We start from the raw sequence: 26,935 nt of genomic DNA, 5'->3' as shown, positions 1-26,935 counted from the left end.
CACAAGAACATTCTTATCCACTGTCATTAGCCATTTAGAAAACAGAATAGGGGCGCCTGGGTGGCTCAGTCGGTTAAGCATCTGCCTTCGGCTCAGGTCATGATCCTAGGGTCCTGGGATCAAGCCTGGAGTCAGGTTCCCTGCCCAGCGGGCAGCCTGCTTCTCCCTCTCCCACTCCTGTTCTCTCTCGCTATCTCTGTTGTTATCTCTGTCTCTCTCTCTCTCAAATAAATCAAATCTTCAAAAAAATAAAATGAAAAACAGAATAGAAAAAAAATAAAGACTAAAATACCTAGAAGTAACTGAACAAGAAATAATCGAGATTTTCATGGAGAAAATTAAAAATGTCACCAAAGGATGTAAAAGAAGACTGAACAAATGGAGAGGTACATAATTGTTCTGGATAGGAACATTCCTTCTAATATACTTTAAAGTGAATTTGTTATGTATGTTGTCTGTTTCCCCTATAAAATGTAGCGATCATTGCTTCGTTTGTTCACTGATACAACCCAAGAATCTAGAGCAGTGGTTAGCACATAAATATCATACAATAAATGTTTGTTGAATGAATGAATGAAATGTTAGCTGTCTTGCAATTAATTTTTAAAGCCAAAGTAGTCTAACCCAAAACTCCCATGGAATTTTTTAAAATGAAACTTGCAAAGCTGATTCTTAAAAAACAAGAATAAAGAAATCCCAAAGGAAACAAACAAAAAACGTCTTTAGTATAAGTATCTTTAAGCATATATGAAAATACAGAAAAAATATAATAAACTCTGATGCTGAATGTGCCTGTCAGCTTAAAATTTGTCAAGATTTTGCTAAGTCTATGTATCCCTCCCTACTTTTAAAAACAACGATATTTTAGGTAAATCCCTGACATTATATTTCACCCACAAATGCTTAAGTCTGATAAATTGATTTTAAAATTCACTTGCAAAAGGAAAGGCGGGAGTATTAATTGTACAAATCTTGAAACAAAACAATTCAAACATTCTTTGACACTGTATAAAAATCTACAAATGAAATTTAAGAAACAAAACAAAGAAAAAAAGAGACAAAAAGAACCCAGACTCTTAACTACAGAGAACAAACCAATGGCTATCAGAGGGGAGGTGGGTGGGAGAATGGGTGAAATAGGTGAAGGGGATTCAGAGCACAGAGGAGCACTGAGTAATATATAGCATTGTTGAATCACTATATTGTACACCTGAAACTAATATAACACTGTACGTTAACTGTACTGCAATTAGAATTAAAATCCACAAATGAAAAAACATAAAAGTTAAAAGGCAATTGACAGACTAGGAGAAAATATTTGGAGCATATATAATGGAGAATTAAGAAATTATTAAAAAAATAAAAATGGCAAAAGCATTCAGAAAAGCTATTTTATAAGAATCACTAATTATTTAACACTCTAAACTTCAGTGGTAATCAAAATAATGCAAATTAAATAATGAGAATTATTTTCCATCCATCAGATTGTCAAAAAAAAAAAAATTCTCGACCACACTCAAGATGGACAATGTCTTTGGAAATGTAAATTTCTGCCTTTTTGGAGGGAGGTTTGGCAGTATCTATTAAAATTAAAATAGGACATGTCCTTTAACTTGGCATTCTAATTTTAGGTATCTATCCTAAAGAATTACTTGTATACATGCAAAAAATTAGTATGCCCAATACTATTCACTGAAACATTTTTTTTCTTAGTGGCTAAAGAACTGGAAATAACTTTGTGGCCATCAGTAGAAAACTGCTTAATGTAAAAAATTATAGTACCATTATTGCTTAGATCATTACCCAGTAGTGACAAATATGAGGTAGGTTCACATGCACTGACACAGCCACGAGTAACCTAGTCAGATCTTGAATGTAAGTTAGAAATTGTGGTCCTTTGGAGGGATACAGTCCTGTGCCAGGGTTCACTGCTTCACGAGTAAAACACGGTTGCCCAGGAGTTCTCACCTTTGTCTGGTGTCCTTGTGCAGGGAACAACCTGCAAAATTGTACTTGGGGCCCTGCTACTCATAAAGAAAGTACTCCAAGAAGTTTTGTTAATTGGAGAAAGAAATGTGAAGGACAATATCCTAGAGCATGAAATCTTTTAGGTACCAAATGAGCACACATATATGCATGCATGTGTGTGCACACAGGCACACACACAAAAACACAGGCCTAAAGCAAAATTCTGTATTTCCATATGCATATATATAGATGCACCAAAAAGGATCTGGAAAGATACCTAGCCATTGGGAGTAGGGGTAGAACGGGGAGGGGGCATAGGAAACCTGTATGTTTTTCCATATAGTTTGAAATTCCTGCAGGGAATATATGATTGTGAATTACATCAGTGATTATTATTTTTTATTAGGTATAAAAATAAATATTTATTAAAAACAAGAAAATAGAGCACTACAAATTACAACTTAAAAAACGTGATAAACATCACAAACATGAAACCGCCCAGAAAAAATTTTGTTAGTGAACTGTATAACACACTTTGTTAATACGTTCTTTTCCTCCTATCTTTTCTGTTACCATGAATGATTTTAAAAGACTTGGTATATCCATATATTGTCATACTGTGAAGCCTTTAACTTAGTGATTGAAAATCCTCATTAACGATATGGAAAGATGCCCACACATTCAGTAAATAAGTTTACTAAATTGTAAGGTTACTAAATCTTCACATGTGAAGAGATGATCTTGCCCATGGTTCTACCCCCCTGAGTGCCACTCTCCGCAGCCAGATTTGTTGAGATCTGGTGGTCATCTCTTTCTGTGACACCACTTTCAATAGATTGAGTCCTGGCTGGATCTTCTTGGATACTCACCAGAGTTACAATTCTCTTCTTACAGATTAGATAGGTTCCTGAATAGCTGCACTGTTTCTTTTAGACCAAAGATAGGAAAGAGTACCAGTATGACCTTGGCTCTCTACCATAAAGCCAAACTGACATTTTGTGAGAAATGATATAATGGTACTCCATACAGAAAAGCTAAAATGTACAGAGCTCTAGTCAGTAAGCATATAAAATATAATTTAGATGATTCTGTATTTGTGATTTTAAGGCTAAATTTTAGGGAATTAGCTACATACTTGCAATGAGCTAAGAAAAATATTCTTATTTGACAACATTTTATTTTCTTAAGTTAAACAGCAGCTAGTGCCATGCAATGTAACTTGATAGAATTTAGTAAAATTGTTGACACTATTGATAAGTACTTAACCCAAATAGTGATTTAAGTAAACATGTGTCAGAGTTTTTAAGATATTATTAGGCAATTTGTTATGAAGGAACACCCACAGAATGGGAGAAACTATTTGCAAACCATAAATTAATAATGGCATAGTATCCAAAATATATAAAAAAACTCATATAACTCAATAACCAAAAGCAAATAATCTGATTAAAATATGGCAAAAGACCTGAAAAGACACTGTTCCAAGAAGACATACAAATAGCCAATAGGTATATGAAAAGGTGCTCAACATCACTAATTATCAGGGAAATGCAAATCAAAACTACAGTGAGATACTACCTCACACCTGTTAGAATGTCTAGTATAGAAAGACAAGAGAAAACAAATGTCGGAGAGAATGCCGAGAAAAGGGAACCTTGTGTGCACAGTTGGTGGGAATGTAAATTGGTATAGTCTCTATGGAAAACAATATGGTAGCTCCTCAAAAAATTAAAAATAGAACTACTATATGATCCAGCAAAAAATTCCACTTCTGGGAATATATCCAAAGGAAATGAAATCAGTATCCCATAGAGATGCTCACTGCAGCATTATTCAAAATAGCCCAGATATGAAAACAACCTACATGTCCATTAAAGGATTAATGGACCACCCCTAAAGAACTGACCACCCCTAAAGGAATATTATTCAGCCATAAAAAAGAGGGACATCTTGCCATATGTGACAACATGGATGAAGCTGGAGGACATTATGCTAAGTGAAAGTAGCCAGACAGAGAAAGACTGCATGGGTATAACTTCTATGTGAAATCTTAAAGAGAACCTGATTTTATAGATTTTTAAAGATTTTAGAGATTTTATGCATATGTAGATTTTATAGAATAGAATGGTGGCTGCCACGGGCTGTGGGGTGGGGAAAATGGGGAAATGTAGGTCAAAGGGTACAAACTTTCAGTTATAAGAAAAATAAGTTCTGAGAATCTAATGTACAGCATGGCAACTATAGTTATTAGTATAGTATTGCATATTTGAAAGTTGCTTAAGGTAGATCTTAAGCATTCTCCACACACGCACGTGTGTGCATGTGCACACGTGTGCGCACACACACACACAAGAAGTCAACCACGTGAGGTGATGGATCCTGGTAATCATTCCACAATGTGTATGATATCATATCATCATGTCGTACATTTTAAATATACACAAATATATTTGTCAATTATTCCTCAATAAAGTTGATCAAGATGAACACAAATCATTGACAGTTAAATTCCAGCATGTATATAGTTTCCTTTTAGTATAGATATTTCTTTCATTAATCTCTTTTTGATGATTGCTAAATTAAAAAGGAATAACCAGTCAGTAGTAGCTCCCTTATATTATTAAGCATTTCATGCACATTAGTCTCCCCATCATTTTGAAAGTCTGCATGAGAGGAGACGGGGCATCCAGCTTCCCTGGAACCACAGAAGTACTCAGCAGAGAGAATGAATGTGGTGGAACTCAAAAGTATTTTTTGATTAATTAATAGTTGTCTACTAAGTCCCAGTCTTTAATGAGCATCTAGACAATATGATCAGCTCTGAAAGTCAGTTTCTGCAGAAAGAAAGTATGAACAGCTGCTGTGGAACTTTCCCTTTTCTTTCTTTCTTTTTTGTTTTTGTGTGCATGTGTTTTTGTGTGTGCGTGTGTGGGTTTTATTATGTTATGTTAATCACCATATATTATACCATTAGTTTGTGATGTAGTGTTCCATGATTCATTGTTTGCATATAACACCCGGTGCTCCATGCAGTACGTCCCCTCTTTAATACCCATCACCAGGCTAACCCATCCCACGCCCCCCCCAGAACCCTCGGTTTGTTTCTCAGAGTCCGTAGTCTCTCATGGTTCTTTTTAATCGAAGAGGACTTTTCAGATGCACTGATTAGAAAATGTGTTGGCCGTAGAATAGGTCATTATTTGTGTCCTTACAAGACTTCATAGAAACTCAAAAACGTCTTTGTAGTATAATGCTTCTGAGGAAAGGGACATTTGAAAAATAGCCTTTTGCTTCCAAAATATTGAGGTTACTCATCCTCCAAGTCCCTGAGATCATTAAGACCTGTTTGTTTGCCTTTCTCCTGTACATAAGGAAACCAAACAATGCCTTCTTTTTTCCCGATATGGTAATAACTCTTAACTCAAATTTCTGCCTGGGGAATCTCTCCAGAGCACTGAAGAAATATTTTTCTTTATCTATATGTCTTGTTTGTTCTCCATATAAACTATGTGCTCATAAAAGGGACCAATAAGTTTCTGTGGCCTTTAATTCAAATAGTTAAATTCCATAATATATGAATCTCCTGTGGTGTTGACTTGTACCTATTTCCTACGATGGGTAGTAATTCCTTGGTTATCATATTTATAATAAAAAATAAACACAAATAAAAATGTGACTGATAAAGTTTGTGGGTTAGAGAGCTTAAGAATATTAAATGGCATTTTAAAATGGGATTCACATTCCTTTAAAACATTGTTTGAAGTATATATATAGAATATATATGTAATGAGAGTTAAATAATTAAAAGTAATTTTCAGTGTTTTCAAAAGGTGAGATTTAAGAGAATATAATATCACTCTTTTCAGAAGTCCAAGGTAGATGGGACATTACTTGGTGCTAAAATTCTGTTACTTTCATGGTAAAATTATGAAACAAACCACAAAGTAGTAATTTAGAGCTGGAGAGTACTTTAGATGCTGTGTAGCTTTTTAACCAATGGAAAACAACTGTCTAAGATTAGTAATATCAAGAAACAATTGGCTCACTAGGTTTTGACCACAGGAGAAGGTTAGCCGGAGAGAAGATTAAAATATACCAAGGAAAACTACACATGGTTCCTGCATATAATGGTTGACAAAAGGGTATTTTGGCACCTGTAAATCTCTTCTTTTTGAGTAGTTAACTTACCCTTGGGGCAAATTTGGCTCATCTCTCTTTCTCTAGCCCTGGTTTCAGGGAGAGGTCTGTGTAATTTTTTTCCATATTTATTGAGCAACTATTAGATCAATTAACACTATTTTGTGTACAAGAGATGAAACAAATCCTCTTTTCTCTTAAGAAGTTTATATTACATCTTGTAGACTGCCATGCAAACAAGCAACCAAAGGGGGAAAAGAGAGAAAGAGATTGTGATTGGATGATATGGGGTGAGCTTCACAGAGAAGACCACAATTAAACTGAGCCTTGAAAACTGAGTAAGAATGGGAAGGATGGTAGGCATGAAGTGCTAGGTATGCTGGGAACAGGACGTGAAACATGTTAATAAAATAAATTTGCACCTGATTCAATTGAGGGTGGTGTGAGAATAACACTGGCTAAAATTTTGTACAAAGTGCAGTAAAAGATATAAACTAAACACAGATAAACAGTTGTCCAACTGAACTGAACTGCACAGCTTTGCCCTGTCTCTCAAGCTTACCATGATTGTGTTTATCTATTTTTTTTTCTTCGCCCACCAACTCCCCTTTTCCAGGTCTTTATTATGATACTATTATAAGGAAAATAATTGTATTTTTGTAAAAATATTGCGCTCTCTCTGCAATCCCTACTGTCCCTGTGTGGGTTCCCTCTGTTTAGGGTCTTCTAGAGGCATCGTATTTCTTCTGTTTCAAGGTGAACCTTATTTGCCATTTAAGTAATTTGCAGACATAGACATATTTTACACGTTGGTGAAGAGGACACTCCTCTGGGTCAGTGAAGTTTTACCTCACTGTTCTTTGTGGCCAATAGTTGAGTCCCAGTATAAAAGAGTAAGGATAATATATTTTTACATATATCAAATTAATGGGCACTTCTTAAACATTATGTGACTATTTCATCAGAACTGTCGTTTCCACACAATTTCTGCTTTGGTGTGTGCCATTATTCAATTTGATTAAATTCTATTCAAATTGTATTCAACCACAAATGTTTGCTGATGACTAAAAGGTCAAATACATGAGAAAGCACAGATCTTATAGTATGACCTGTCACCATTACTGATAAAATAATTCAAAGTACATGTTCTTCTACTGAAAGCAAGTTAAAGAAGGACTGGATATTTTTATTCTAAATGTTTCCTTGTAAATTGAAAGCATTGATTCATTCAGCATTGACTTACTTAGAAAGTCCAACCAAGGGGAAAATAATTATGATCCCATTATTTTTAAGATTCTGTTATTTGCTTAGAAAAATATAACCCCAATGTAAATTTATAGCCATAAAAATGGGAGGTAAATTAAATAATCCCAATAAATGTCTTTATTTCATTTAATAGGAAAATAAGAAGATATTTCCTTATGTTATTGAAAATAGAAACACAGAAATACTCTTCTGGTAGATAGTTCTCATGAACTTCGGGAATTACAACAAAACAAAACAACTCATTGTCCCACCTGGGAAAAAAATAACAGTAATGGCAAAAAAAAAAAAATCAGCTCTCTCTTATTTGCCTTAAGATATTTCTTGTGCTCTTCGTCAGAAATTAGTTGTTAATAGAACTGACCTGTTTTTGAGCAAGTATTTATAACAACCCCTGTATTCAGTAACACAATGCACCCACACATACTGAATTTGAATGGCCATAAATATGATAATATGCCTTAACTGCTAAATTTTGTGAGAGAGTGAGTAGTGAGAATTCTATGCATTTTCTCACACACCACATCTCTAGGAATAGTGTCTTAAAAGCCTTCTAAGTGTTTGGAGTATGCTTCTTTCTACTTCCTGGAACACAACGTGCAGCAAAGGAAGAAGGGTTAGGAAGAAAGGGTCACTATCTCTAAGGGAAATATGCAAGCCCCACAGATGTACGAATCAAGCTGCTATTTCCCACAAACTCCACAGCTCCTCTTGAGCACAGGAAAGGGAAGAAAAATCCTCTAAAAAATTAACCACATGTTAGTATTGAAACGTTGCCAGGAACACAGACAGCCCTAGAGGGTTTGTTTCAAATCAATATTGATGGAGCCGTGTGGTGGGTCAAGAGAATGGCACATCTTGCTCTCAGAGTTCACAGGACTGAGTATTTTTATTCAGCCAAAGAGGAAAACTCAGAAAACAAACAAACAGCAGTGGGAATGATACCAGCAACACTAACAGTCTGACATTTTTAGATTCATGTATAGTGAGAAAGTGGTTCACTACCTCAATCAATCTTTCATTTAATGAAATCCCTGGGAGGCAGAGGGGCTGTGTTTGGGCAGAACATGACGTGGGGTATTACAAAGCCCTCCTGGTAAATGAGGCTGCTGCAGGTCGCTGAAATTTTTGAAATATCGGGTGAGTATTGTTATTATACCATTTCGAAGCAAAAATACGCCACATTACCATGGCCACACTGATTGTTGTTTAATGCATATAAAGCAAAAACAACCATATCCCCCTAAAAAAAAACACCTAAAAACTGTTTCTCCCCCTTTTTTTGAGTGGGCCTATTTGATTGTATACAAATTGAATAGCGGCCCATGCTTAATCTTTCAGGTAAGTGTTACATAACAATTTTTTTCCATAAAGAAATTATAGCTATTAAGTATATAAACATCGAACGTAAAGTTGGCAAGCAGTAGACAAACGCCTCCTTTCACTTCTGAGCCTCCATAGCACTTGCTAAATTACATACTGCTTTAGAGATGTGAAGGGGTTGGATTAGTAGTATTAGCAACAATTGCCTTGGTAATGGCGGACCAGTAACTTGGTTATCTCAATACTTGCTTCTATATCGTGAGAAACGCCTTCTTTCCATTTCTCAAATAAAACCCTTCTGACAACACTCTCTACGTTCCAGTGAACCTTTACTTGGCCTCTTTGCTTCATTTTCTCACTCTACCCTCTTTGTTCTGATGATCACAGAATTTAAAACTGAAGGAGAACTTGAGACCATTTAGAGTGACTTCATCGTTAAACAGATAGGACTACTGAAGCCAGGGACAGCCTTAGTAGAGACAAGGTAGATGGAGAAATCAGTCGTTCCTACTCTCAGATCTGTGTCCCAACAATTTTTTTTTTCTATATCCTTCATATCTCATAGGGCCTCCTGTTTTTATAGTGCCATTGCCTAATTCTCTCTATACTTTCCCTTCTCTTAAAGAGTTGCCTACATTTGTCTTACCCTAGGATTTCCTTGAATTCTCCCTGCAGTCATTAAAACTTACCCTCAAGTTTACTTAAAATGAAACCCTACTGAAAAGTGTCATGTCATGGATTTTTCTTAACTTTGTCCGGTTTTTGCCTACAACTTGCCGCTTTGAAGTAGTAATTCCTCTAGCTTTTTTCTGAGGCAGATGTGGCCCAGACTTTAATCTGTAGGACTTCCTGCTATTTGCTTTGAGCCCACACCCCTTGCACTGTTCTGTGATTGCATAAAGGTGGTGAGCGGCACTGGGCTTCTCTCCCTGTCTACTGAGTTCAGCACACTTTCTAGGTAAAGTTCCAGGTTTCCAGCTGTTTTCCCAAACTTTTATCAGCTATCAATACACTGCCCCCTCCCTTCCAGCTTTTTCCACAGCTCTCTGTGGACTCCTGGCTCTTAGGGCCCTGTCCTGACACTGGGGTGTTCTGTATGCCCTCGAGGATTCTCACCCAGGGACAATAGGCCAGCTCCAGAGGATCATTCCACTCTTCACTCACTTCTCCTCTCTCTGAAGGTGCATCTTGCCTAATGACAGCAACATAACGTCACACCAATTGTTTCTAATTTCACAGAATCTGATTTTCTTAACATACATAAAAATTAAGCAAACCTTTCTTGGCCTGTTTCTGTCTCCGTCAGCCTAAAATCTATGCTACCCTTTAGGTCAGAATCCACCTCTTTTCCTGTTCTGTGTGTAAATAACTTATCCATTCTCCAGGGCATAATTTATTAGTCATCCTCTCTATGACCCCTTTCTTAGTCCCTTTTCTCTCAGAATTAATCAACCCTTTCGCACTGCCCTCATAGGCTCCTCGTTCTGTTGATAGTCATTTTTGTCTATTTTCTTGAAAAAATGGTGAGCTCTTTGGGGTCAGGAATAAATCTTGTTCCTTTCAATTGTATGCTTTTCTCTAGAGCATTTCACAGTTTCCACCCTTGTTAGAAACAAACTCTTAATCCTTTATTAGACTGAAGCTCTGGGATGCAGGAATAATATCTTCTTATGCTTTTGCACTCCTCACAGTTCCTAATAAAATGTTAAGTACATGGTGGTCACGTGATACACCGACTGCTTGACTGTCTGGCCAGAAATCTGGTAGCAGAGTTCCCAGTTTGGTCTGAGAGAGACAAAACCCTCTGTACAAATGGCTTCTTTGAGAACAAGGGAAGGGCTATGATTAAAATGTAGAGCTCAGGAAGGAAAGGACTTTTGTTTTCCTTATTAGTCTTTTAATCTCAGTGATTTCTAGGTCTTTGTGTGAGAGTGTGTTAGTGAAAACAGATAAAGTTGGGGCGCCTGGGTGGCTCAGATGGTTAAGCGTCTGCCTTCGGCTCAGGTCATGATCTCAGTGTTCTGGGATCGAGCCCCACGTCAGGCTCCCTGCTCAGCGGGAAGCCTGCTTCTCCCGCTCCCTCTACTGCTCCCCCTGCTTGTAATCTCTCACTCTCTCTGTCAAATAAATAAATAAAATCTTAAAAAAAAAAAAAAGAAACCAGATAAAGTGGCAAAAGAGAACAGAGGGATGGCAGATGCAAACATATTTGCTGGGTCCACGCAAGTCATGGGCTAAGAAAATATGTCTATTGGCAAGAGATGCTGTGTGCTTTACTTTAATCATAACTTTATTTCAAGCACACACATGGGTCTAGCTTAATGTTCCCCAAATTGGTACTTGAGGATTTTAGCAGGGATTTTTCACTCAAGATGTTAAGTTGAGTTAAGTTGTGACTTCAGAGAAATGTTTGAATAATCAAATAAATTTGTGAAATTCTGTTTTCTATGGTTTTTGCTTTCCGTAATTATTTTCTGAATATCATAATGTCCATACACATATTGAAAACTCTGAGAATTCCTGAAGTAAATAAAATCATTTAGCTTTATTTAACAAGCATTTCTCAAACATGTCTGAGCATAGCACCTTTTTCTCCATTTGTTTGTTTTTCATAGAATAGTACTTTGAGGAATGCACCACTACTCCATGGTGACTTGAGTTCGGAAGAAAAGATGCTCCCCAGGAGATTATAATGCACCCTCTATTTGTTGAGTTTCTGAGAGGTAAGAGCTAAGTTGTCCAAGATAGATCTCCTGCAGGGTGGACTTCCAGGTGGAAATAACCTCCAAAGAGCTCTCTAGAAACTGGCCATAGCTAATGCTGAAGTAAATCAATTTTAAAGGTTTTATTTATTTATTTTATTTGAGAGGGAGAGAAAGTGGGGGGAGAGGCAGAGGGTGAGACTCTGAAGTAGACTGCATGTTGAGCATGGAGCCCAACATGGGCTGGATCTCAAGACCCTGAGATCATGACCTGAGCCAAAATCAAGAGTCAAGAGTCAGACGCTTAACAGACAGAGCATTCCAGGTGCCACAAAGTTAGTCAATTTTAAAAAAGCAGTGTTTCTCCAACTTGAAAGGACATATAAATATCCTAGAGATCTTGTTAAAAATACCGATTCTGATTTAGTAGGTCTGTTTTGGGGCCCGAGATTCTGAATTTCTAACAAACTTTGAGGTGATACTAATGATGTTGATCTTTAAAAAGCCCCTTGAGTTGCAAGAGAGTGGAATGTTGAGATGGTGGAAAAGATCTGGAATCCACTGGGCTATCATGGACCCCAGCCCCATTATCATTCCAGGGAAGGGGCTGGTGCTCCCCAAGCAAGGAATGCTGGGATGGTAAAACAGGGCTGGAGGCCAAAGGTTCTGCAATGTCATATGGCTATTTGGCTCCAGTTCTGTTTTTTGCAGCATCTAATGTCTGTTCCAGCTGGATCCCAATGGGTTGTACTTCAACGTGATGGGCAGTGGTGGAAATTCTTGCCTGCTGCCACTTCTGAGTTTCCTCCATATATTCCACTCCAGAAGGCCAATGAGTGTTCTGCTGGCCATTTGATTCTGTTTATTTGACAGTATTTTAGGATAATTTTTCTGAATAGAGTCATAGAGGAATTGAGAAGTTTAAGAAATTAGGAAATAGGTTAGGAGGGAACTGTTCATACTGTTCTTCAAAAGTTCCTTCATACACTGATCCTAAGCCATCACTACAACCTGACTTTCCCCTTTCCCTTAACCCAGAGCTCATAGGCCCTTGTAGTCTAGCCTCTTTCTTAGCATACTCACATGACATGCTAAGGTCCTCCTTCCTGCAAGGGCACATCCATGTGTTTCCTTTCTTTCTAATTCTTACTCCAATTCAAGCCTAGTTCAAGTTCTGCTTTCTTGATAAGGCCTGTTCTAATCATCCCAAAGCACATAGTACAGAATATAATTTGCACTAGTACTATTTGTTTCTTATTCTAGTTTCACCATTCTTGTCTCATAGTTACACTTTAGTTTCTTTGAGAACAGGGGCATCTTATTATTATCTTATAATTTTTTATTTTCTTGTTTTCTGTTTCTCTAGGCTCTTACATTTTCTAGCCTTATGCTCATGGGCAGCAAAGAAAACTTGTCTAAGGACTTGGTTATCTCATTTGTGAAATACAAACATTGGACTAATTTGTGGTTTTCATATTTCTTGAAGACAAAGAACCATTTCTTCAAAGAATATATTACACAATAATCCAATATATGGAGGAAATCAAAGGCAGGGCTGTAGGGCAACATGATGTGGTGAGGGAAGGCAGAGACTTTCCCTTTCTCTGTCCTTCTACTCTTTGTAGAATCTCTGCCTAATCATAAAGTTACACAGGAATCCAGAAAACCACTGGATTCAATGAAGTCTAAGGCCTTTTATTACCCTGAAGACTTTGATTTTAATCATTAGAGAAACTCTGCTGGTTTATGATAAAATGGGCAAACACATCACGACAAATAAAATGAAATTATAAGATAAAATGTACACGCCATAGTGGTATTTACAGTGTGGCTCATCAAACAGCTGTGGCAGAAACATTGTGATGCTTTTTAGAAATGCCAGATCACAGATCTCCTTCAAGCCCTACCAAATCATAGTGGGTGAGACTGGACATTTGCATATTACCAAGTGCCCTAGATGATTCTTACAAACATTGAGGTTTGAAACCCAATGATACAGAGTAGTGATTTTAAGGAAAAGAATCTGCTTAATTACTCTCAATCAGTAGATATGAATATTGGACTTTTAATTTGTGATAGGTGCTAAGCAACAATTATTAGAATCCAAGAAGCAGGAGATACACGTGAGGGCCACAGACCACTGAGATACTTTAAGTCAATATTTTGAAAAATGGCTTTTAGTGGTTCTTTGGTGGCTCAGTTGGTTAAGTGTCAGACTCTTGATTTTAGTTCAGGTCATGATCTCTCAGGGTCTTGAGACTGAGCCCTGTGGCAGGCTCCATGATGGACATGGAGCCTGCTTAAGATTCTCTCTCTCCCTCTGCCCCTCCCCACACCCCATATATATGCACTTGCTTTCTCTCTCTTGAAGGAAGGAAGGAAGGAAGGAAGGAAGGAAGGAAGGAAGGAAGGAAGGAAGGAAGGAAAAGAAATAGAAAAATGGCTTTTAGGATTTGAGGTTGTACTTACTATCTACAAATTTCTACTATAGTTATGAAAGTGAAAAGTAGAGGTTCAACTTGGAAATGCACTTTCTCCATTGAATGAAAAATAGGCAAAATTACCTGAAATACTTTGGTTTATGGAACTTGGTAATTGATCCTATACAATAGAAAGGCTGAGAAGAATCGATATCATATTTCTCAGAAATCCTCAATCTTAAAACTAAATGTTATAAAATACAGAATTTTATAAACTACTAGATTTTTTGTAAAATGTATTTTATTGCCACAAATTCCAAACAATGGGTTATATGATGAATAGTTATTGAGATAGAAAAAAATTCACAATATAATTTGAAGTTTAAAAGCATTATAACGTGGCATATGCAATTAATTGCTGTTACATCTAGCTCCATGAAGAACATCGATAAATGAAAAAAAATGAGAATGAATACAAAACAAATAAGGATAAGCTATAAAATCCACAATTAATTCTTCCATGTCAGTTAAAAGTCAAGTGAGGGTTGATTGGGCTATGGCATTAGTTTGAGTTATTTTAGTGGTCCCTCACTAAAAAGAAAATTAAACAACATGGTGTACATGGGAACTGTGATTGAATTTGGGAGCAAAAGCCAATAAAAGTTAGTGTGAAGTTACAAAACAATATTATCAATCACTAAATGATATAATACATCTTATAGGCACTCATGCAAATAGGAACACTAGAATTCTCATTTTAATCCCATAGTTTTATAACTCACACACACACACAGCAAGTTTATTTACATTCTTTTGTTTTGTTTTTTTGTTTTGTTGTTTTTTAATGGTTCTATCCTTACAACTTTAAGAGAATGGATTGTCCTACAACAGTCATACATTTGTTTGGTAACAAGTAGAAGGCATGTTTTTCTTTTTATTGAACTCAATGTGCTTCGATAGTCTTGTTTGGGAGCAATTTTATTTTTTTTGCCTTTTTAAAAAAATTTTTTATTGTTATGTTAATCACCATACTTACATCATTCGTTTTTGATGTAGTGTTCCATGATTCATTGTTTGTGCATAACACCCAGTGCTCCATGCAGAACGTGCCCTCTTTAATACCCATCACCAGGCTAACCCATCCCCCCACCCCCCTCCCCTCTAGAACCCTCAGTTTGTTTTTCAGAGTCCATCATCTCTCATGGCTCGTCACCCACTTCGATTTACTCCCCTTCATTCTTCCCCTCCTGCTATCTTCATCTTCTTTTTTTTTTCTTAACATATATCACATTATTTGTTTCAGAAATACAGATCTGTGACTCAACAGTCTTGCACAATTCACAGTGCTCACCATAGCACATACCCTCCCCAGTGTCTATCACCCAGCCACCCCATCCCTCCCACCCCCCCACCACTCCAGCAACCCTCAGTTTGTTTCCTGAGATTAAGAATTCCTCATATCAGTGAGGTCATGTCTTTCTCTGATTGACTTATTTCACTCAGCATAACACCCTCCAGTTCCATCCATGTCGTTGCAAATGGCAAGATCTCATTCCTTTTGATGGCTGCATAATATTCCATTGTGTATATATACCACATCTTCTTTATCCATTCATCTGTCGATGGACATCTTGGCTCTTTCCACAGTTTGGCTATTGTGGACATTGCTGCTATAAACATCAGGGTGCACGTACCCCTTTGGATCCCTACATTTGTATCTTTGGGGTAAATACCCAGTAGTGCAATTGCTGGATCCTATGGTAGCTCTATTTTCAACTTTTTGAGGAACCTCCATACTGTTTTCCAGAGCGGAGAAAGGGGAACCCTCCTACACTGTTGGTGGGAATGTAAGCTGGTGCAACTACTCTGGAAAAAAGTTTATTTACATTCTAACAAACATTACTGGGGAGGTGTTCAATTCTTTTCACTAAAAAAGGCAATACCCTAAATTTTAGGGATGATCTTTGCTTTACAGCATCAGGGCTGGGAATCTCCTTCTCCTATAGGAAGAGATTATTGGTCATAGAGAGTGTGACGTGGTCTGTGAAAATGCAAGAAAAATAATCAAATGCCTTTTAATTTTGGCAACTAGGAGATGGCTGGTGATATTTGTAGGAGTAGTTCCAGTATAGTGGTGAAGGTGACAGAGTCACATGAGCTGTAAACAGGAGGTGAGATTATGAAGAGAATGATATCAGACTGGCCTTACAAAAAGCTAGGCTGAGAAGAAAAAAAGCGTTCCAGAGTAGCTGCTATATGATTATTTCTTTTCCTTGTCCTGCCCACTTCTCCTTTTTTCCGTTTTCCTTTCTTAAAGGTAGAGAGGACTAAATCTAATTTGTAAGTAGAAGAGAAAGAGCCAGTAGAAGGAAAAGTTGTTGATAGCATCGATATTGAGGAAAATTGATGGAGCAGAGTCACTGAGGAGGTAGAAGGGATGGGATCCAGGAAACAGGTGAAGGTATGGCTATACAGGAGGGAAGTGGGCTTCCTATTTCATTAAGGCTGAAAGGATGAATTCATGAAAAGACATGTACATTTGTGGGGAGAAGGAAATATGTGACCCGTGACTCTATTTTCTCTTTGAACATAAAGGCAAGTTTCACTGTGGAAGGTGTGTGAGGATGTTCTGGGGCAAGGGTGCTCAGGAAGGCTTGAGGGAAGTGGTGAAAGAAATCTTTGGAATAGCCACTCTGGAGGGCGTAGTGGAGTGTGTCACATTTCCACCAAGGAAATTTCTATTAAGGTAGCCTAATGTCAGGAAAAAGCATGGACTAAGGGTTATTTTAGGGGCACCTGGATAGCTCAGTTGGCTAAGTGGTGGACTCTTGATTTTGGCTCAGGTAATGATCTTAGGGTCTTGGAACTGAGCCCTGCATGAGGCTCCTTGCTTGGTGGGGAGTCTGCTTGAGATCCTTTCTCTCCCTCTCCCTCTGCCTGTTCACACATACTCTCTCTCTCTGGAATAAATAAATAAATCTTTAAAAAAAAAGTTGTTCTCACATAAACCAATCACAAATGTCGGTTCCATGTGTGAAGAGTTAACAATTAAGTCTGTTTTTCTGATTAACTGTCAAATATCTAAGTGGTAAATCCTATTATAAGTTGCATGACTCTCAAGCTTTCTTCATTAGAAATGGCAAGTAAATGATTTATCTCTAAAACTCACATACTGAAATGAGATTATGCAATTACATTCAGGCCATTATCTTCCATTATGTATGATGTCAGGGTACTTTGGTCCTATAAATTTCATAAGACATGATCTGTTGACTCAAAAAAAAAAAAACACCCTCTCTTCTGGGAACAAATATAAAAAAATGACAAAATTCTCCCCAATTACTCTGTGTTCACTGGAAGGAGAAAGAAAAGTGGATGTTCCTACAGAATCATGCATTTTATAACAAACTCTAATTTAATCATGGACTTGGTAACAAACTAATTCTAGAGTGTTACAAATGAGGGTGATATTCCAGATAGTGCTCCTATAACTAGATGGCAATGGATTCGGGGCATAATAAGGACTTCTAAGCCACTGTTCTTTTTACAAAATAGATTTCCATAACCCAACATGTCCCTGCTCCAGATTTTAAGCATATTTAGAGGAAGCCAGTAGTTTCAGTTTCCCATTCTCAATACACAAAATTTATTAGCATTATCTTTGGAGCTGTAAAATTGTGCAGGCACGGGAGTAAACAATGGGGATGTACTGAGAGAGAGAGTATGTGCGTGTATATGTGTGTGCGTGTATATGTGTGTGCGTGCATGTCAGCATAAAAAAGAACGAGAGTGACAGAAGGATGATGTGGCTGAGGACTTTGGGTGGATGTTGGCAGGATGAAACTGAACCCCATAACTATTGTGATATTCTATCAACTGAGTCATTATTGAATTATCTGTGGTATATAAGAAACCAGACTAGATTAGGGGGAGAGGCAGATAAAAAATATAATACCTTTTAAGATTTGGGAATTCAAGATACACTTAAGTATTTAATAAAAATGTAATAGTGGGTAATAGTGAGCTGGAGTGGATTGAGTTTTGTTAAAAAAAATGAGGTAAAATTTCTCTCTGCCTCTGTCAATAAATCTAACTATTCCTTGAAATTGTAGGCTGCTTTTTTGGACACGGCAAACAAAGAGGCATGAAATACAGACCAGAGAGTAAATATTCTGATTATATCTCATTTAAACATAATCTTAGGTAGCTGAGTGGTTTCATACACATTGTTTTCGGTTGAACTGTGTTCCCCAGAAGATATGCTCAAGTCTTCATCCCTGGTACCTGTGAATGACTTTACTTGGAAATGGGGTCTTTGCAGATGTAATCAAGGTAAGATGAGGTCAGACTGGATTATGGTAGGCCCTAATCCAATGACTGGTGTCCTTATAAGAAATCAGAAATTTGGACCTACATGTAGACACAAAGGAGAGAAGAGTGAAGACCATGTAATGACAAAGGCTGAGATTGGAATGATGCATCTTCAAGACAAGGAATACCCAGGATTGTTGACAACCAGCAGAAACTAGGAAGAAGCAGGGAGGGATTCTTCCCTACAGCCTTCAGAGGGAGAAGGCTCTAGATTTAAACACCTTGATTTTAAACTTCTAGCCTCCAAAACTGTAAGAAAATAAATTTCTATTGTTCTAAGGCACCCAGTTTTTGATACTTTGTTACGCAGCCCTAGGAAACAAACACACACATTTTCTGATAAACCTACCGAGGGAGTACAAATGGAAAGTTAACCAAGAAAGAGCTATAGATAAGGAATTTTAGAGCTCTGGTACAACTTTCTCAATTATAAATGAGGAAATTTAGGACTACAGAAATAACAATTACTTTCCCCAAACCGATTATGGGAAGCAGGGGCCAGAATCCAGGTATCTTGCTTCCCACTCTTTTTTTTTTTTCTTTCATATTGTCCAAATGTATATAGGAAACATGTGTTCTGTAGAGATAAATTGGAAAAAGAGACTACTATTCCTGATTTGGGCTTATTGTATTAGGTCAGCAGGTTTGTGCTTTTCTTGAAAATAATGTTATATCAAATTTTACTGTCCTGTATTCAATTACCTGTCAAGACTAATCCTTGAAATGAGAAACTGTGTCAGCACACCAAAAGCACTCACCCTTTTTCAGGCTTCATTATTTTCACTTTTCCAGACTCTCTCATAAAAACAGATTCTTAGATTTTTTTTTAAAATCATTGTCTGGACAATTGGGCCTTTATAAATTTAAAAATCCCTTTAGGAGTAACTAAAAAACTTTTTATTTTTAAATTTTTTTTTTAATTTTTGAAGCAGCTTTTTAACACACAGCAACTGGACAATGAAGAAAACAGACAAGCTGAGGAGGAAATTGTGTTTTCCCAGAGCTCTGTTCCATTGCTCTATCTTTAAGATCCAGTGCCATGTAAAAGATGCTTGATGTTATAATGGCTTATTTGTTTGACACATTGCCAAAATGCATAAAACATTTAAAAAAAATCACATACTACTAGAAATGCGAGAATGTATTTGATCACCGGATGCTCATGGATTTAAGGTTTGAAAGAGGAACTTTCCCTATGTCTTTGTACCTTTTAGGTGGAAAACTAGCATTATGTGACCCAGCTCTTGTGTTAAAGGAGACTGAGGGTTTCTTGTATAAAATAGTCAATAAAAATCTGCATTTCTAACAATATATGTTAAAATGCAAACCTTGAGAAAATATATTTTAATTTATAGACACATAAGTTTTGAGTTAATCATCTTGAGGCATGTACCCTAAAACACTGAAATCATTTTCATCATGACACAGCGATTTAACCAAGAGCTCAGATGACCTGCTGAGCTCCTACTTTGTCCTCAAAATTTATGTAGCTCCCACCTCTTTTTGCCCTTTTCTCCTCGATGCCATTTCTACTGTTCCTCAAGTTGACAGGTGGAGAACTGAAGGCTCTAGCAAACAGACCCAGTTTCCCCTTGAATGAAAGCATTAATCAAGGTGAAACAAAAACAGGGAAGGAGAGGAAGGAGCAATAGTGTATTTTAAAGCCTGTGGCCTGATTTTCATTAGACATGCTGCTGGCTGTCTTTTAGGTCCACACTGATTTCTTCTGTTTCCAGGACATGTCTGTGAACATTTTAGTCAATGGAACATCTTTTGAATGTCAAACTATGACTTCTATTTTCTTACAGTCAAAACACAGAATTCTATCTTACACATGATCGAAGCCAAGTGAATCATTTTCACAGTAAGTAAGAAGGTCTCCTTTCTCGTGATTAATTCTATGTTTATTTCTTTCAACAAATCACATCAGCACACATGACCTCATGTAATGGCTATGTCTGAGGCTTAGAAGGTCCACATACTTACGTATAGCAAATAATATTGTTATATTACTCTGGTAACTAGCTCCCAGGGACCCCTATGTAGGCAGATCTGCAGCGGCCTCTGTGACTATCATTAAGGGGCTTGTCTGGTCGCAGATGACTGTGTTTAAAACTTCCAACCTATGAAATTCCCTGCCAGCAAACACCATCAGGTCATAAATGTAGTACAAATTGATTCAAATAACAGAAACGAGAGGCCGCTTGGGATCTCTAAAGGTCATTTGATACTGACACATCTAAGCACGGTTATGACTGCTTCAGACAATGAGGTCCCCGATCTGATTTTAAAGTTGTCCCGGACACTGAATAGTTCTGAGATTCTTATAAAGTCCCTAAGAAGAGTGAACTTCTGGACAACTTATGTTACACATCAGTCTGCTTTCTTCTATGGCACTGTATATTTAGCTATCATATAAAATTGACATTTTGTTGGTCTTGTATATTTTTCTCTAAAGCAATGGTTCTCACTCACGGTTGCACATTAGAGAGGTCTGGAGAGCTTTAAACAAACAAACAAACAAACAAACAAATCAATATCCCAAACCCCACCGCAATCAAATTAAATCAGAATCTCTTTGTGTGCTTTAGCACTAGCATTTTTAAAAACTACCAAGGAGATCTTATTATATGCTACCAAAGTTGAAACTACTGTCCTCATGTATGGCCTTTACTGGTGACAGGTGATTAATCAGTAGTATCTTTGTAGTCTGATGGTAGAATACATATTATGGTTTTTGTTTGTTTTTTAAATTTAAAGTTGCCCTACTTCATTCTTAGTTATTTCTCTGGAATTAGTTTTCAACAAAACAGCCAGAATGATTGTTTTAAAACAAGTGAGTTCATGTTACTTCTCTAACTCCGAACAGTTCAAAGGCTTCCTACCAGTCACAGTCTGAACCTACTGTTGCAAGAAGTAGTGATCTGGCCTATCCCAAGGACCACGTCTCCTACTACTCATGCGTTTCTCACATCACCCTCTGCCCACTGCATTTCTAGCTGTTTCAAACTGCCAGGTGGGGTGCCTCTGCCAAGTAGACTGTTCCCAGAGTTTCACAGGCCAGCTTTCTCACTTTTTTTCAGGTCTGTCTATGCTCAAATGTCATCTCTGTGCAGAGACGTTTCCTATCCAAAACAGCCACCTCCTCTCCATGATTACTCTCCATCCACTGACCCTGATTCATTACACTTACCAATACACACACCAATACACTTTGCAAACCAGGAGGCAGCAAACTTTTTTCTACAATTGCCCAGGGAGTAAATCTGTGAGGTTTCATGTGTCTTATAGTCTCTGTCACAGCTACTCAGTTCTGTTCTAGTGCAAAAGCGGCTATAGACAATATGTAAACAAATGAACATGACTGCGTTCCAATAAAGCTTTATTTAAAGAAAAGGCAGAGAGTCAGAGTTGGCAAACAGGCAGTAGTTTGCTGACCCTCGCTGAATAAGTGAAGTTCTGCCACATGTTTGGGTTTAGGTACTGCATTTTCTGTTATTTACACAACTGTCTCTAACTGAAAAAATTCCAAATTGATAATGCACCCAAGTGTAAATTAACAAACTTTAAATGTCATTAGTATTTGCACCAATCTTAGCATTCTTTCAAATTCTAATAGGAACGTATACCTTGTATGTTATTTTTGAGTCAAAATTCCACTGAGGGATAAAACCAAGCTAAAACTCAAGTTCTTTTTTTTTTTTTTAAAGATTTTATTTATTTATTTGAGAGAGAAAGAGAGGGAGCACAAGCAAGGGGAAGGGCAGAGGGAGAGGGAGAAGCAGGCTCCCCACTGAGCAGGGAGCCCGATGAAGGATTCGATCCCAGAACCCTGGGATCATGACCTGAGCTGAAGGCAGACGCTTACCCAACTGAGCCACCCAGGCGCCCCTAAAACTCAAGTTCTTGTGTCTAGCACTTTGGGGGACTTGTAGCAGATATGACATCAGAAAGCTACAACTAGTTGATTGTGGTTTCATAGAAAGAAGCGTTACATCATCTTCCAAGTACCACTAACCAATTGAGACAGACTTCGTGCCTCTGTCTTTCTTATATCTGTTTAGTACAGGAAAGAATGTCTTTTCCTTCACAATTCATTTGTGACGAAGAAGCTTATGATAGCTCTAGACACAATCACCTGGTGGAAATGATTTTTTTTTTCTGGACCAACAGCTTTTTGAACTTACTCTAAGAATACCCTTCCCAGCATGAGGATAACATGACCATAAAAACAGTTCAGCGTTCCTGGAAGTGTATTCCAGTGAACATTGGATCTGTGAGATGATCATAGGCATTGGAATGGAAAAAGTCTTTGGTCAAATAAATTTGAGAGACACTAGTTTCTTTACTGCAGAATTTTCAGAACATCCTAGATAAAAGTAGCTATACATTTTGAGTATCTATGAATTTTCAAGAAAGTCTATAAATACTCTAGAGTATGCCCAAGTTTCTTACTCTGTTTTGATCATAGAAACCTGTTTTACCTATAGTTTATCTTGCAAAAACAGGACTCCATGGAATCTAACTTGAGAAAAACAATTAAATTCTATGCTCACTAAAAGTTATTTGATAATCTCTGGAGGCTTCCCTTGGTATTACTGAGTTTCACAAGTACTACTCATACAAACTGCTTTATTATTATTATTTGAAAACATGTTAGTAAATATAAAGAGATATGTAAAGTAGTTTGCCTATAAAAATCTTAACATTCTTGTCTCAGCTCTTGTTAATTAACTATATATCTCAATATAATGTCTACAAAGAGTGATGTTACTTTTACATACTTAAAATGCGTAGAAATTTAAAGGAGCCCTGCTTATTTTTTTCTGAATCATCTAGTTCTTTTTCTAAATAATATAGAAATACTCCAAAGTAAGCCATGGTCGTGAATCCTAAGAATAAAAGCTCAGTAAGAAAGGACATTAGATGAAAAAGTACACCTAAGGAATACTGTAACTAGTAAGAAGGAAGGAAGTCAATTTAAAAAGATAGGAGAAGTGACAACTACTTCTCTCCAACAATAATTTCCCTGTCACTTTACTACTTAGCATTTTGTGTTGAATTACTTTTACTCTTTATTCACTGTCCACATATATTCCTAGAACTATTTTGCAAGAGCAGTGCTTTATTCATACCTCCTCAGAAAGTGAATTCTAATTATGATATGTGATACTAACAAATAGTCCAAACTTAAAATATGTCCTGGCATAATTCTACCAAACTACCATTATGAAAAATTTTATTCATCTTCAATATATTCAAAGCCCCCAAATGGACAAATGTGCAGGATTTGGAAGCCAGAAGAAACATGGTATTCTGTACACATCTCCTTCATTCCCATTTTGTTTTATTGCCCAGTTTGAGTTGAAACTAAAGGAGAATATGAGGGTAATTCCAGGAGCACAGAGACTAGCTTTGCTTTCCCCTTAACATTCATTATCTATAGTTCTTCTAGTAGTTAAAAAATGGAGCAAAAATTTGAGCTAAAAGCAAACAAAAAAACCCCCAAAAACTATAACAAAAAACTCAAGAGAAACAATATATAAACATGTTATAATTCTAATGTCTTGAATTTGTCTACTACACGCATTGGTCCTCCATGATTTGTTAAATTATGCTGAACTGATACGAAATCACCCCCCATGGTCACTGGAAGCCTCAAGTTCTAGACTAATTAGCACTTTATCAAGATGTTCAAACAAATGTTAATTTCAAAGAACATCAGTATTAACTAAGAATTAATATTAAGGATTCTAGTGGCTACTTAATTCGAGAAACACGGGCAAAAAGATCTTCTTGGAGAAAATGTTTAATACTTCTCTCAGCCTTTGTATGACAGTGAGCATTATGAATATCCAAAAGGCGGCTGTTGTATTGAATTTCTCTCCTTCCCCTTAACCCAGGATTTACTGTTCTTATTTAGATGCAAGCTTAGCCAGCAATATCCTGCAGTTATCCAGAATCTGCAAAACACTGTATTAGACAAATCTGTGATATAAATACACCAATATATTTTTAAGCTTTAGTGTAGATCCATAATGCACAAATTCTTCTTAATAAGCAAAGCAAAAATATTTCAGAATCATAAACTCAGAGGATAGGCTTAGAGTTCCCAGTCTTAAGTAGATAGAATCAAATGAGTGACAAAGAGAAATTTGCAATGATTGATGTGGTAGGTTTAGGTGCATTCTACACTTCCAAAGGCATGAAGAAAATCACTGTTAAAAACTTTAATGTGTTATTTTTAAAACCAACATAATACTGACTCTGATTAATTCAAGCTACCATAGTTTTCTTCTCACAAATTTGTCTTGATGCAGTTATTTTTTATTATAAAATATTATTCCACTGCACTCTGCACTTTCTTAAAATTATAAGAATACAAGTAAGTATTATTCAGTGTTAGAAGAGATTCAGAGTGATTATTTGCAGTATTTAGTGACAGTTAACAGTTTATGAAAATTTTCAATGTAATATGAAAAACAGTCATCTCACCTCAGTAGTAAGTTTTTGCTTTATTCCTTCAATTACATTTCTTATTCGTTTGTACATTTCCATTTTCTTTATTTCTCTAACTGGAGGCTCTATAAAAGCTAGTCCCATTTTCTTCATTGACAAGGCATTATAAACCAATAATCATAATACCCATACGATTCTAGACTTTTCCCTTATTTCTCCTCAAATGTGTACTCCATTGTATCCAACAGTGCAGGGACTATGTATTTAATCATTGCTGAGTCACTTGTTCTTTTAGGTATATTGTTCATCTTTTGATTATAAGGCTGTTTTTTTTTTCTGCTTGCTTTTAAGATTACCCTTTTGAATTTTAAGTTTTATTACAACTACCCTAAAAGTGAATATCATTGTATTTATTATATTTTTTAAAGATTTTATTTATTTATTTGACAGAGAGAGACACAGCGAGAGAGGGAACACAAGCAGGGGGAGTGGGAGAGGGAGAAGCAGGCTTCCCGCGGAGCAGGGAGCCTGATGCAGGGCTCGATCCCAGGACCCTGGGACCATCACCTGAGCTGAAGGCAGACGCTGAATGACTGAGCCACCCAGGCGCCCCATTGTATTTATTCTTATCTGTATTTGTAACATTCTTGAAATTGTCTTTTAACCTGTTCTGGAAATTTTTTTTTTTTTTTTTTTAGATTTTTAAAATTTATTTATTTGAGAGGGAGAGCAAGCGAGTGAGAGAGAGCATGAGCAGGGTGAGGGGCAGAAGGAGCAGCAGACTCCCCGCTGAACAGGGAGCCCGAGGTGGGGCTCAGTCTGGGATCATGATCTAAGCCAAAGGCAGACACAACTCACTGAGGCATCCAGGCGTCCCTGTTTTGGAAATTTATTTTTTTCTTTTTTCTTTTTCTTTAGGAGTAAACAGTCAATTTTACTGGGCTCAGACCAGGAGTCCGTGGGTCTTGAGGACTTGCATGTATTTCTCAATTTTTCTTCTGGTAATGGATCTTGACCTTCTCCTTCCTCTTCTCCTCCAGGGTGGCTGTTACTGCCTGGTACTTCCAGCCAACTTCGTGAGCAGGGCACCCCAGGTAAGCAAACTTCCGTGTAGGCTTCAGGTGCACCACCTTGAGGGCAGCAGGAACCACCATCTGCTTTTTCTTGTTCCTGGGGTGGCGGGATCCCAACAAACATATGAAGGTGGTCCAGGGCAGCCTGGCATTGCTTGGTCTTGTGGGGCAGCATGCCTCTCACTGTCTGCCAAAAGATGCGGCTGGGTGCTTGGAAGTGGTAGGGGCCAAGGATGGGTTGGTGTTCACGTGGAGGAAGGCCAGGTACTTCAACTTGTTCTTGTAGAAATTGCCAGAAATGTTGATGCCCTCACAGCACACGATCACAAGCTTCTGACCCAGAAGCACCTCTTTGGCCACAACGGCCGCCAGGCAGCCCAGGAGATGGCCTTGGCCATTGAGCACCATGACCTGCTCCTAAGCCATCTTTGGCAGCCTCCTGGGAAAGGGTTTTGGAAAATTCTTGACCATATTCTCTTCAACTATTGCTTCTGTCCTTTTTTCTATCAACTCACCTCTAGAAATCAAATTACTTGTTGTTAATATTTTTTAAAAAGATTTATTTATTTATCTGACAGAGAGAGCACAAGCAGGGGGAGCAGGAGGCAGAGGGAGAAGCAGGCTCCCTGCTGAGCAGAGAGACTGATGGGGGCTCCATCCCAGGATCCCGGGATCATGACCTGAGCTGAAGGCAGAAACTTAACTGACTGAGCCACCCAGGTGCCCCTGTTGCTAATATTTTTAATATTGCATTTAAAAATTCCATTGTTTTATCTGTGACTAAGCCTGGCTACTACTGATTTTCTAGGTCACTAAGTTAAATCTTTTATAAAACTTGTCTATTAAAATCTTAATTCCAGTCATGTAGGTTTTATACCTAGAATTTCCATTTGATTCTTTCTTAAAATTTCTGAAGTATTTATTTTTTGAGAGAGCATGTACATGAGCAGGGGACAGGGGAGGAGTGGGAAAGGGAGAGAGTCTTAAGCAAGCTCCATGCTCAGTGTGGAGCCTGAGGCAGGGCACGATCCTCACAACCCTGAGATCATGACCTGAGCTGAAATCGAGTCAGATGCTCAATGCACTGAGCCACCCAGGCACCTCCCACCCCCAATATGATTCTTTGTAATAGATGCCTCTGGTGAATTTTATGGATATCTTTGTTAAAATTCTCTATTTTATTGTTTGTTGTCTTCAATATTGTAACCAGTTTTTTTTT

The 26,935-nt window shown here is 37.4% G+C and overlaps 1 protein-coding gene and 1 pseudogene across 3 annotated transcripts in view; both read right to left on the bottom strand.

Moving 5' to 3' along the window:
- The window catches only part of DLC1 (DLC1 Rho GTPase activating protein), a 417,459-nt gene that overhangs the window by 325,599 nt on the left and 64,925 nt on the right, over positions 1–26,935 (bottom strand). The gene's annotated exons all lie outside the window — the stretch shown is intronic.
- LOC112834444 (large ribosomal subunit protein uL13-like) lies at positions 25,630–26,142 on the bottom strand (annotated as a pseudogene).

Source organism: Callorhinus ursinus, unplaced genomic scaffold (assembly GCF_003265705.2).
Source record: "Callorhinus ursinus isolate GAN/ISIS: 27379988/994484 unplaced genomic scaffold, GSC_fseal_2.0 scaffold17, whole genome shotgun sequence".
In the NCBI taxonomy this organism is placed as follows: Eukaryota; Metazoa; Chordata; class Mammalia; order Carnivora; family Otariidae; genus Callorhinus; species Callorhinus ursinus.
This window is presented reverse-complemented; position numbering and strand designations above follow the sequence as displayed.